At 44.6% G+C, this 10,327-nt stretch overlaps 1 pseudogene; it reads left to right on the top strand.

The window, feature by feature from the left end:
• Window positions 1-8,560: 8,560 nt before the first annotated feature.
• On the top strand, window positions 8,561-9,841 carry LOC106146865 (annotated as a pseudogene).
• The last annotated feature ends 486 nt before the right edge of the window (window positions 9,842-10,327 follow it).

Genomic DNA, 10,327 nt, shown 5'->3' with positions numbered 1-10,327 from the left:
AGAAAGGTGGGGATGCACAAGGGTTGCAAGGCTCGAAGAAGAGGTCATTTTTACTTACACAAGTAGTCTCTCCTCGCGGTAGTGTACTAAACCCCGCAGAGCCCTGAGGAAACACCCCACGCCGCCGGCTACCTCCGCCCCTGGCCAGCTCTCCGGGCCCTCCCCAGCAGCGTGGGGAGCAGGGCCAGCGCCCTCCACCGTCTCCCCATCGCAGCACAGCGCACGGACCAGGCCCTCGCTCCAGCTCTTCACCTTGGCGGGTTGGACTCAGGCTACCCGCATTAGTCTGCAGCTAACTTAATTCCTCTCTCTCCCTCCTCCCCGGTGGGCTAGTGGTTCGGATTCAGCGCTCCCCCCCCTTACTTCCTCATTCCTTCCTTTCCCTTCCTTTCCCTTCCTCCCCACCTCTTACTCCTTCCGCTCTTCCCTCTCTCCCTCCTTCTCTTCCTCTTTTTTTGTATTGGAAATCGAACTCAGGACCTCTCGCTTGCAAGGCAGGTGCTGCATTCTTTCTGTGTAAGTCTGCCCAAGGATATTCCTCTTGGTCAATGAATATAGGTCTGACACATTTTAAAAATAACTGCGGAATGCTTCCTGCTGTGGAGTTCATTCAGTCTTGCCCCTGGTGTAGTGCACTCAGCTTTTCTTTTTTCCTTCCCAATACAAAAAAAAAATGCATTAATGATCATCTTTTCATGCGTGTCCTAATTTTTATGTGTACTTACATGCGATGGACTTCTACATATGTATTTGCTAGCCAACAACTATACTTTAAATCTTAGTAGACTTTAAATCTTAGCAGACAATAGCAAGTTTTTTCAAAACACTCCTAAAGACAAAAATAAAAGATAGACAATAGGAAACAGGGAGACAGATCTTTCAAAGCTTGGAAGGGACCAGAAGAGGGAGGCAGCCGGGAGGGAAGGGAGAGGAAAGGGAAGTAATAAGAATTATTTGTGTTGTGTAAATGCATCAGCTTCCTAAGATGAATGTCATCATTATGTACTGCAAGCATGTACTAATAAAAAAATTTTTTAAAATATTTAAAAAGAAAAAGGATCAAGATAATGTCCCACGATATATACATTCATTAAGTACCCCAAACATATATTAAATTAAAAAAAATTAAAGGTTCTAGTGCCAGGCATGATCACACACTCTTGTAATCCCAGCACTCAAGAGGCTGAGGCAGGAGGATTACCAGGATTCAAGGCTACCCTGGGCTACATAGTGAGTTCAAGGCCAGCCTTGAATAGAGAGACCCTGTCTCAAAAACAAAACAAAATGAAACAAAACAAAATGCTTCTAGTAATTCACATACCAGCAGTGCATGAGGTCTATGTTTTAGTCAGACTTGTTAAAGATGTTTGTTTCTCTAGTTGGTGAAATCTTTGAGAGATTCTGTAGCATTAATTGTTATCACTTTTTAAAATTTTGCTAATGGATGGCTGAAAATTATATAATTTAATGCAAATTTCACTGGATACTTAGAAAGCTGAATAATGTTTCTTATGTTTACTAGGCACTTAGAATTCTAACTCTGTGAATTTTTTCTTCACATACTTTATTTTCCCTTTAGAGTGCTCGCTTCAGCAGCACATTGACTTTTCCCGTTGGATAATTTTTTGTCTTACCATTCTGTAGAAATCTCTTTTTGTCACGTATAATACAAATGTTTTCTCGGTCTATATTTTTTCTTTTGATTTTATTTTATTTTCATAGTGTCGTGTTATTTTATATTGTCTTTTTCTTTATGACATTTGAGTTTCTCTTGAATTTCTTATTCTTGTTTTTGTTTTTTAAATTAAGTTTATTGGTGCATTTTAGATATACATAACCACAAATTTGTACCTGCACATGATATATCTCCATTCTTTTCCTACCCACTCCCTCCCCTCCTTCAATCCCTTTTCCCCTCCTTATTTTATTTTTTATTTTGTCTTTTTTGAGACAGGGTCTCGCTATGCAGTTCAGGCTGGCCTTGAGCTCACTTTGTAGCCCAGGCTGGTCTTGAACTCGCAACGATCCTCCTGCCTCAGCCTCCAGAGTGCTGGGATTACAGGCATGCGCCACCACACCCGGCTTCCCCTCCTTATTTACCAAGCTTTGTCTCCATTTATTCCTTCTATTCCTTTTTCCTTTTCCCTTCCTTCCTTTCCCCTTCCCCCATTACTAGTTCTCTTTCCCATTCAAACATTTTTCCCCATTTCCCACGGTCTATTCTACATTTGGTCCTTATGTACATTTTGGGTTTCTCACACCAGAGAAACCATGCAGTATCTGTGTCTGTGTGTCCAGTTTATTTTACTTGGTGCCTATGGTCTCCGGGTGCGTCCGCTGACCTAGAAACGTCCCGAGTTTACTCTTCTTTATGGCAGAGCTGTACTCCATTGTATAAAAGACCCCATCTTCTTCATCATCCACTCATCATTTGATGGGCTTTTGGGCTGTTGTCAAGATTTAGCTACCTTCAGTCTAGGTTTCTAACTATGATCTCAGGAAAGAATCTAACTGTGATTTATTCTAAAGTCGTATCTCATTATGCTGACATTATTTCTTAAATACCCCACCCTTTTGCACTAAATTGGAATGTCACCTTTGCCACGAACCCATTTCTGGACTCTGTTCTGGTCTGGTGATGGACTTGTCTATTCCTGGATCAACAGCATCGTTGTTGTAGCTACAGCTTTTATGACTGTCCTGAGAATCGTAAACCAGACAGCGCTGTGCTTAAACGTGTGGGTTCCTGGGACTTACGGTTAGGGTTTAGATCAGATGCCAACTTTGCGATCTTGGTCAAGTTACTCCAGCGTCTCACTGTAAAAAGGAGCTCAAGGCAGTACTGAAGTCACAAGGCTGACAGGAGGATCAAATGACTAATTCTTTGGAAGTCTTCAGAACAGCGGCCAGCCCAAAGTAAGCAGTCGGCGTGACCGATGCCTCTCGCAAGCAGGAAGGCGGGCGCCTTTCACGATCCTTCCCGTGCAGTTTTCTTGCTTCTTGGTTTTTGTTTTTTCTGTCCAGTTTTCCCACAAAGTTCTTGGGATTCCTCGTCATGCATGCGCAGAGCACATATCTGAAAGAGAGGACAACAGATCTGCAGCTGTGCTTTCTTCCGTGGAGGAGAAGGGGTTGGAATTTTGCACCCCTCAACTTTCAAGCATGTGTGGTAATGACTTTCCAAATACCTCTTTCGAGTCTTCATTCTACCCTTTGGCATTCTCCTGTGAATTACATTCGTCGTTCCTGCATATTCTAGCCGGGTTTGTTGAGCATGTGCGAAGTGCCTGATACTGCTGAGGAATGAACAGTCCCAAGAGGAAAAACCCACTTTGTTAGACCGTGAAGAGCTTGTGGATGTGTCTCTGGCGGGGGAGGGCGGGAGATTGCTGGCTGTGGAAATGGCTCTGCATGAAGATATGGCGACGTGGATGCCCGTGAGGGCAGAGAAGCCCTGAGTGTTAGCAGAAACCAAGGTGGTGTGGCGGTGCTCCCTGGAATCCCAATTCCTTTGAGAAGCTGAGGCAGGAGGATTGCAAGATTGAGTCCAGTGTGGGCAACTCCGTGAGACCCTGCCTCAAAAAGTTTTCTCAAGGGCTAGGGATGCAACTCAGGGCCACCAAAACCAAAAACAGAAACCACCAAACCCAGAAGCCAAGCACCGAGGCAGAGTCCTGGAATGTAAGAGAAAAATGCCATGGAGGAAAATATGCTTGTTTTTTTTCCACACTACCAGAGGATTTCAAAATAAGAAAAGACATGGCAGGCAGAAAATCAGAACCAAGTGACCAAGACAAGGCTGGACGGTAATCTGCAAAGAGCAGGACCACGCCTGCCCTGCTCAGCACACTGTCCCCAGCCCCATAGCAGTGCATCACATGTTCGCCGAATGAATAGGACACCCCCCTAAAAAGAAAACAGTAAAGAACAACCTCTTTTGGTTTGTTTTCTGTTGGCAGTCCCAGGGATTGAACCAAGGGAGTGCTAAGCTATACTACCTTCTGACTGATTAATTTATTTTTATTTTGAAACAGAACTTAAATTATCCAGGCTGGCCTCAGGCTTGCAATACTCCTGCCTCAGCCTCCCAGGGAGCTGGGATTACAGATGTGCACCACTGCTCCCAGCAAGAGGAACTGTTTTGAGTGAAAAATGAAAGCCAGTAATGAAGATGCGTATATTACAAAGAAATCAGTGATAGCACGATAAAGAGAAAAGCATGCTGGAGCAGCCTCTCGCTCCATGATAACTGGGTGGTGAATCCCGATCAAATCAATGAACACGTATAAAGTGCCCCAAGAATATTGGAAGAACTAATTTTTTTGAAGGAAACACTTTTCTCGTTAAGTTCCTGTTTGAAAACCAGCACCAGAAAATGAGTTGAGGGATGGGATGGACAAACAAAGCCGGGGGACTTTGGATAATCGCCAAGAGATAACTGTGCAGCAGCTGCTTGCTACCTCCCCCAGCCTTGACCAGAACCCTTGCATTTATGACCTACTCAGCCTGCGGTGTTTTGCTATTAGCAACAGAAAATAAACTAAAGCAAGGGGGCCGTTCATCGCGGTGTCATCTGCGCAGTGTCAGTGCTTTCCGCAGACGATCAGAGCCCTTCCCACAAATGACTTTTGTGTAAGTGAAGAAGACCAAGGGGCAAAGGAATATTGAGTTTAAAGGAAGAGATGTTTGGGGTCTTTGGAGGGCAGGAGCATGCTGGCATGGAAAGGCATTCGTGGGCTTTGACTCTAAGGGAACGCCGCGCAAACTCGATGCTGGTGCGAACCGGAACCTCTTATTCCGGTGCACATCCCGTTCGGCACTCCCTGTCCCAGGGCTATTGTAGCAAAGTCACAATAACAGTCACACTGCCAAAATTATAATCAATGGCACTTTTTCAGTGGGATTTGAGAAAAAATGAGACAGTCCCCAAAACCAAGTCCATCAAACACACAAAAGACAAAACGCATTGGTGCTCCCAAGAGACCTGTGGGCTGATCTCAGTGTGGGGGACAGGCCGCTCACACCAAGGCAGGGTGCTCTGGCACCGCCCACTGCGGGCCTTGTGTGCAGGACAAAAGCCTCCTCACAGCGGGGCGCAGAGCGGGGAGCACAGTGACGCCTGCCCTGTCCCAGCCTCCTGCCCGGCTCCGACAGTGGTGCCACTTGGTACCAGCCAAGGCCCCGCAGCGCTGCGGAGGGCACTCACTGCCCGGAGGAGAAAACAGTCTGCAGACGTCACCGGTCACGTCGCCGCCGACCTGGACCATCCTGCGGTGTCGCACGGACACCCCCGAGTCGGCCTTTCACAGCATGGTGAGGTAGCAGCCGTTCCCAGGGGCTGTTTTTAACACAAATCAAATGAAAAGGTCTTCCCTGGACACTGGACCTGATTAGATCTCACAGAAGAACCACAAGATAGTCACAAGCCTGAAATGATCCCAGGCCCTCAAAAGAAAAAGACACACGCAGTGCTTGGTACCAGGGCTGATGTATCACACAATTTTTTAACAATTGGACTGTGCCTTCTTCTTACGTTTTCAAATGAAATTGGAGATGCAGACAAAAATGTATTCTGGGATAGCCTGACAAAGAAGGAGGCTGTTTGTCTCTGTGGGGGCTGCCGGATTGACAACCAGCAGAACTGGTGTCAGTTCTTCTAAGCAGCTAAATCCAGCGAAACAGTAAGTCATTTAAATCAAATGCTCGCTCTGATTATTTCTTTCTTGATGAATTAAGTAGTTACTGATGAAAATGCTCAGAGGTCTGATATTTTAACATGGGTGGACACAGTCTTTGTTAACAATTTTTTTTTTTTGAAGAAAAAGAAATTAAAACTACCTAGTACATTAAAGGTGCCTCTTTAGGTAAAATGTAAGCATCTTGACCACCACCATTTCCTAAGCTGAGCTTGAAAACTTTTCTACATTTGCACCCCAACTGCTTTATTCAGCAATGTTACAGCGTGAAGGTCTGGAACTGTGTGATCAGAGTCTGGGTTCAGTAAGTAATCAGCAAAACAGAAACAGGAAGAAAGGAAAGCAAGAAGAGGAAAGAAAAGGAGGCAGGGAGGGAGCGGAGGAGGGAGGGAAGGAGGGAGGGGAAAGAGGCAGAAGGGAAGGAAGGGGCGAGCGCAGACCTGTAATGCGTTCTCTGGCTTTCCTGAGGAAGTGCCCATGGAGAAAGAAGACAGCCTGGTCAGCTGTCCTGTAAGCAGGCAGCGACTGCGGGGGGGAGAGTGCTTATCTCCGGAATGCCTTCGCGCGTGATGGGCCACACGGATTACTATGACACTCAAATCTGGAATTTATGAATTAATGGAATCTGACTCCCTGAAAACGTCATGCGGTCGTTTTAACTATAGCTGTAAAATGGGATGTCTTCTAGAGACTTCGTAGGTCAGGGCCAGAGCCAGTCCCACCCCTGCAGGCAAGGAGCGGCGTGGCAAGCCACGCGGGTGGCCTGGGACTCCATCCTGGCTCCTGGGGCCTCCCAAGTGGTCTTGAAATTAGGGGTTTTTTGTCTTGAAATTATTACTGAGGCTTGCTGCTGTGTTAGCTCTCTGGCACGTGAGTCTGATGCGATCATCTGATTCTTTGTGCTTTCTTATACCCTTAGAGAAATTAGTTAATCCCAGCATCTCACCCTTAATCGCAGCACCACACACCCTAACCACCCCCCTTGGAAAAGCCTCACCCATGACTGCATGAGACTTTGGGGAACAAGTGAACACAAACCACAAGAGTTCTCCTCCTCCCTTTCCTCATCGTCCTTTTCTTTCTTTTTTCTTTTTTTGTGGTACTGGGGATTGAAACCAGGCCCTTCACACTGAGTTACATCCCAGCCTCATTTTTTAAAATTTTGAGACAGTCTCGATAAATCACTCATTGCCCAGGCTGGGCTCGACCTCATGATCCTCCTGCCTCAGCAGCCCAAGCCCTTTTAGTTCTTGTGTAGCTGAGATATGCTGTTCGCGGTAGATGTCTCTTCAGCGTCTATCACTCAGGAATGATCTTGTTCACAGACTGAAAACAGGAGTAAACAGAAGGAAGCTGCTACTCCTAATAACGCACAACACTGACTGAGTTCTAACTGCATGCCAGGCGCTGTGCTCACGGTTTCCTGTATTCAAACTCATTATCTTACTTACCACATTGCTAAGGGTAGGTCCTACCATCAAGCCCATTTTACAGATTACTAAGCTGAGGCTCAGTAAGAAAAGCTCCTTGCTTATGATTTCAGTAAGTGGCAGAGCTAGGATTTAAAATGGGGGGGGCGGTTGTCAACAACCAGATTACTCTGCTCCCTGTGTAATAATAAAAGAAACAGCCCCGTGGACCTGTGCCTCCAGAAGCAGCTGTGAAGAATATGTTATAGTTAGGACAATGTTTCTCTCTGAATATACATGTAGAGCTTAGGATCTCTGGGGATTAATGTCTATCCTTGCAGTGTGTATATGCCTTTGAGAGAGAGAGAAAGGGGGAGGGAGAGAGAGAGAGAGAGAGAGGTGGAGAGAGCCTGTCCAGCTGATGCCTATTCCCACCTGGTCCTCATCTGTAATTTGAGGTAGACCACAGAATACCCTAAACAATTTGGGAAAGGAAGGCCACTATGCTCACCACTATACCACCAATGCCCGGCCAATTTGGGAAAGGAATCACAACAAATTTATCCATAGCATATCAAAGAAGGCAGAAGGTTTTGGCAAATATTTCTCCTATTAATCATGAGCAAGAAAAAAGTTTATGCAATGATTATGCAAATGTACTACAGAATATATATATTATATACCTATATGTTATATGTTATATATATCATTTGTTATATATCATATGTTACTTTTATATATTATTTAGTTACTTTTTTCATTGCTAGGACAAAAATACCTGTCTCCCACAGGTTAAAGAAAGAAGGTTTATTTTAGCTCACAGTCTGTAGAGGTTTTAGTCCATAGTTGGCTGGCTCCAAGACAGGGAGAGGAGAAACAGTCTACGCAGGGCAGGCAGGAAGCTTTGGTCAGTGAACCTTCCTTTCCCTTTTCATTCCATTCAGGCCACAAGCCCATTGGTTGGAGCCTCACACACGCAGGGCGGGCCTTCCCATTAGCCACGCCCAGAACTATGCTAAACCAGTCAGTGGACTAATCCTGTGATCCAGCCACCTCTAAAAAGCTCCGCTCTGAGCTCGTGAGGCTTTAGGGGTAACATCTAGATGTAAGCTAGAAATAAATAAATATCTATACAAAGAGACAATGAAGAGCCCCGTGTGGAAGACAGATTAAAAGCTTTCCTTCAGTGTTTCACAATACGGTGATACCTCAGTTGTCGAGCTCAATTTGTTCCAAATTTGTGTTCTAACACCAAAAATTTCAAGAACTGAACATATTTTTCCCATAAGAAATAATGGAAAACCAAGCAGTTGGTTCTGGGGCCCCAAAATGACACTTACGAATTCACTTTCCCGGACTGTAACGACTTGCACAACGATTTCTTTCCTTAACTCTATCGAGGTTCTCGGTTTCCTCCTCACCTCACTGCTGGTATCGTGAGCTTTCTCTGGAGCCATGGTCACGACCTTTTATGCAAATAAAGTACAAAGAGAAAAGCACAATGATAGAAGTTTTAACTCACTGACACAAGCACTATATGCTGCTTGTGCCAGAGCAGCATTTAGACTGAGGTGTCGTCCCTGTGTGTCTGCACTGAGATGGGACAGGTAACTCACTCTCCACCTGTACAGGTTTCTTCAAGTTGAATATTCAGTTTATCTTTTCAAGTGGAATTTTCGGTTCAACTATCAATCAAAATTACAAACACTGAGCAAACGTTTTTCAAACTTTGCTATTTGAGCCCTGGAAAGTTCAAGCTTGGAGCCGCTCGACGGAGGTATCACTCTATAGAAAATCTTAAGAAGTCAAAGGCAAAACAGTAAAACCAGGGGTCAAATGAGAGTTAAGCCATTTGGACCAAAACAACACCATCAGGGAGCCAATGAGTATGACAGAGCCAGGATCAAATAGATTGAAACAGAACTGCAGTGCTGGCTGAGAGAAACATCTCGGGATTCTCACCACATATTCAAAAAAAAGGAGAAAAGACAGACAATTGAAGAAGAATGAACATGAGCAGTAGGAATAATCCTAAGGACACTGGTGTCTCTGAAGTGGAGAACCAGAAAAATGAAGCAGAAGAAAATGTTTGAAAAAGAAAATTTCCCTGAAACTAATAAGGGACCAACTTTGAATGTAGAAGAGGGCTGTTTGAGCCCCAGGAAAAACCGATAAAACAATTAAAGGCAGATGCATAGCCTGCTTGGGTTACTGACCTCTTTTGGATTCTAACTGAGGAATCAAAGCAGAAAAACAAGTCATTGAATGGGAGAACACAGCTAGACCGTCTTGACTTCTCCACAACCATCACTGCCAGAAGGTAGCGGAGCTGGCTCTGTACAGTTCTGAGAGAAAGGAAATATGACTGAGGAATTCTCAGCCATCACCTCTTAATTCCGGAAGTTGCTGTTTGAGGTAGCCTGCTAGGTGGTGCGGCCTTTGTGGTACTCCTCCCTGCCCTGCAGAGGCCAAGACCACAAAGCGCGGAAGGTAGTTGTGTGCTCCATCACCCTCATCTTCACACACTCAGAATAAATCCAGGTCTCAGGAGCGGCTTTATGAGCCAGTGAATGTGCACATGTGGGGCTGTAGTTTTGGTTTTGATGCCAATACGTGAACCTTGTGTTAGAGGACCCAGCAGAAATTCATTCTAAAACAGAGTCAAGCAAACAGCTGGGTCAGCTCATGCCTAAAGGAGATAGTAATATTAACCTGCTACAAAACATCTCCAAGTAGAAATGACCAGTGCAGGAGGAAGGCCACAGCGAAGTGAGGTAGTGACAATGGTGATTGTGATGATAGCCATTAAGTGTTTGCCCCGGGAATATTTGCACAACATTTGTTCATATGGTGCCGATTACCTATGTTATTACTGGATGATAATAAATGTAGGATTGCTTTTATTATTTTTTGTTAAGAATACACAGCCATGAATGACTGGGTGAGGGAAAGAAGAAAAAAGAAAGAAGGAAGGCAAAATATAAATATATATATGAATAGCTGCAATAGCTGTATTGCTGTTGTCTGATGGTGTATTGAAATGAACAATTAATGCTCACAATTTTTTATGTTCTGATCGACTTTGCATGCTTGTGTCTGGTGGTCTGAGCAACTGATTTGAAGGTAACAATATGCAATGGAATTACAATGGTGAACTCCTACCATCTTGTCTAGTGAAACTCTGTATTACTTCTAATGTTTTATCGAAGAATTATTTTCCTA

The sequence above is a fragment of the Chinchilla lanigera genome, unplaced genomic scaffold (genome assembly GCF_000276665.1).
Source record: "Chinchilla lanigera isolate Chin_1 unplaced genomic scaffold, ChiLan1.0 scaffold00099, whole genome shotgun sequence".
Lineage (NCBI taxonomy): Eukaryota > Metazoa > Chordata > Mammalia > Rodentia > Chinchillidae > Chinchilla > Chinchilla lanigera.
The sequence above is the reverse complement of the archived record's forward strand: the minus strand, read 5'-3'. Positions and strand labels throughout refer to the sequence as shown.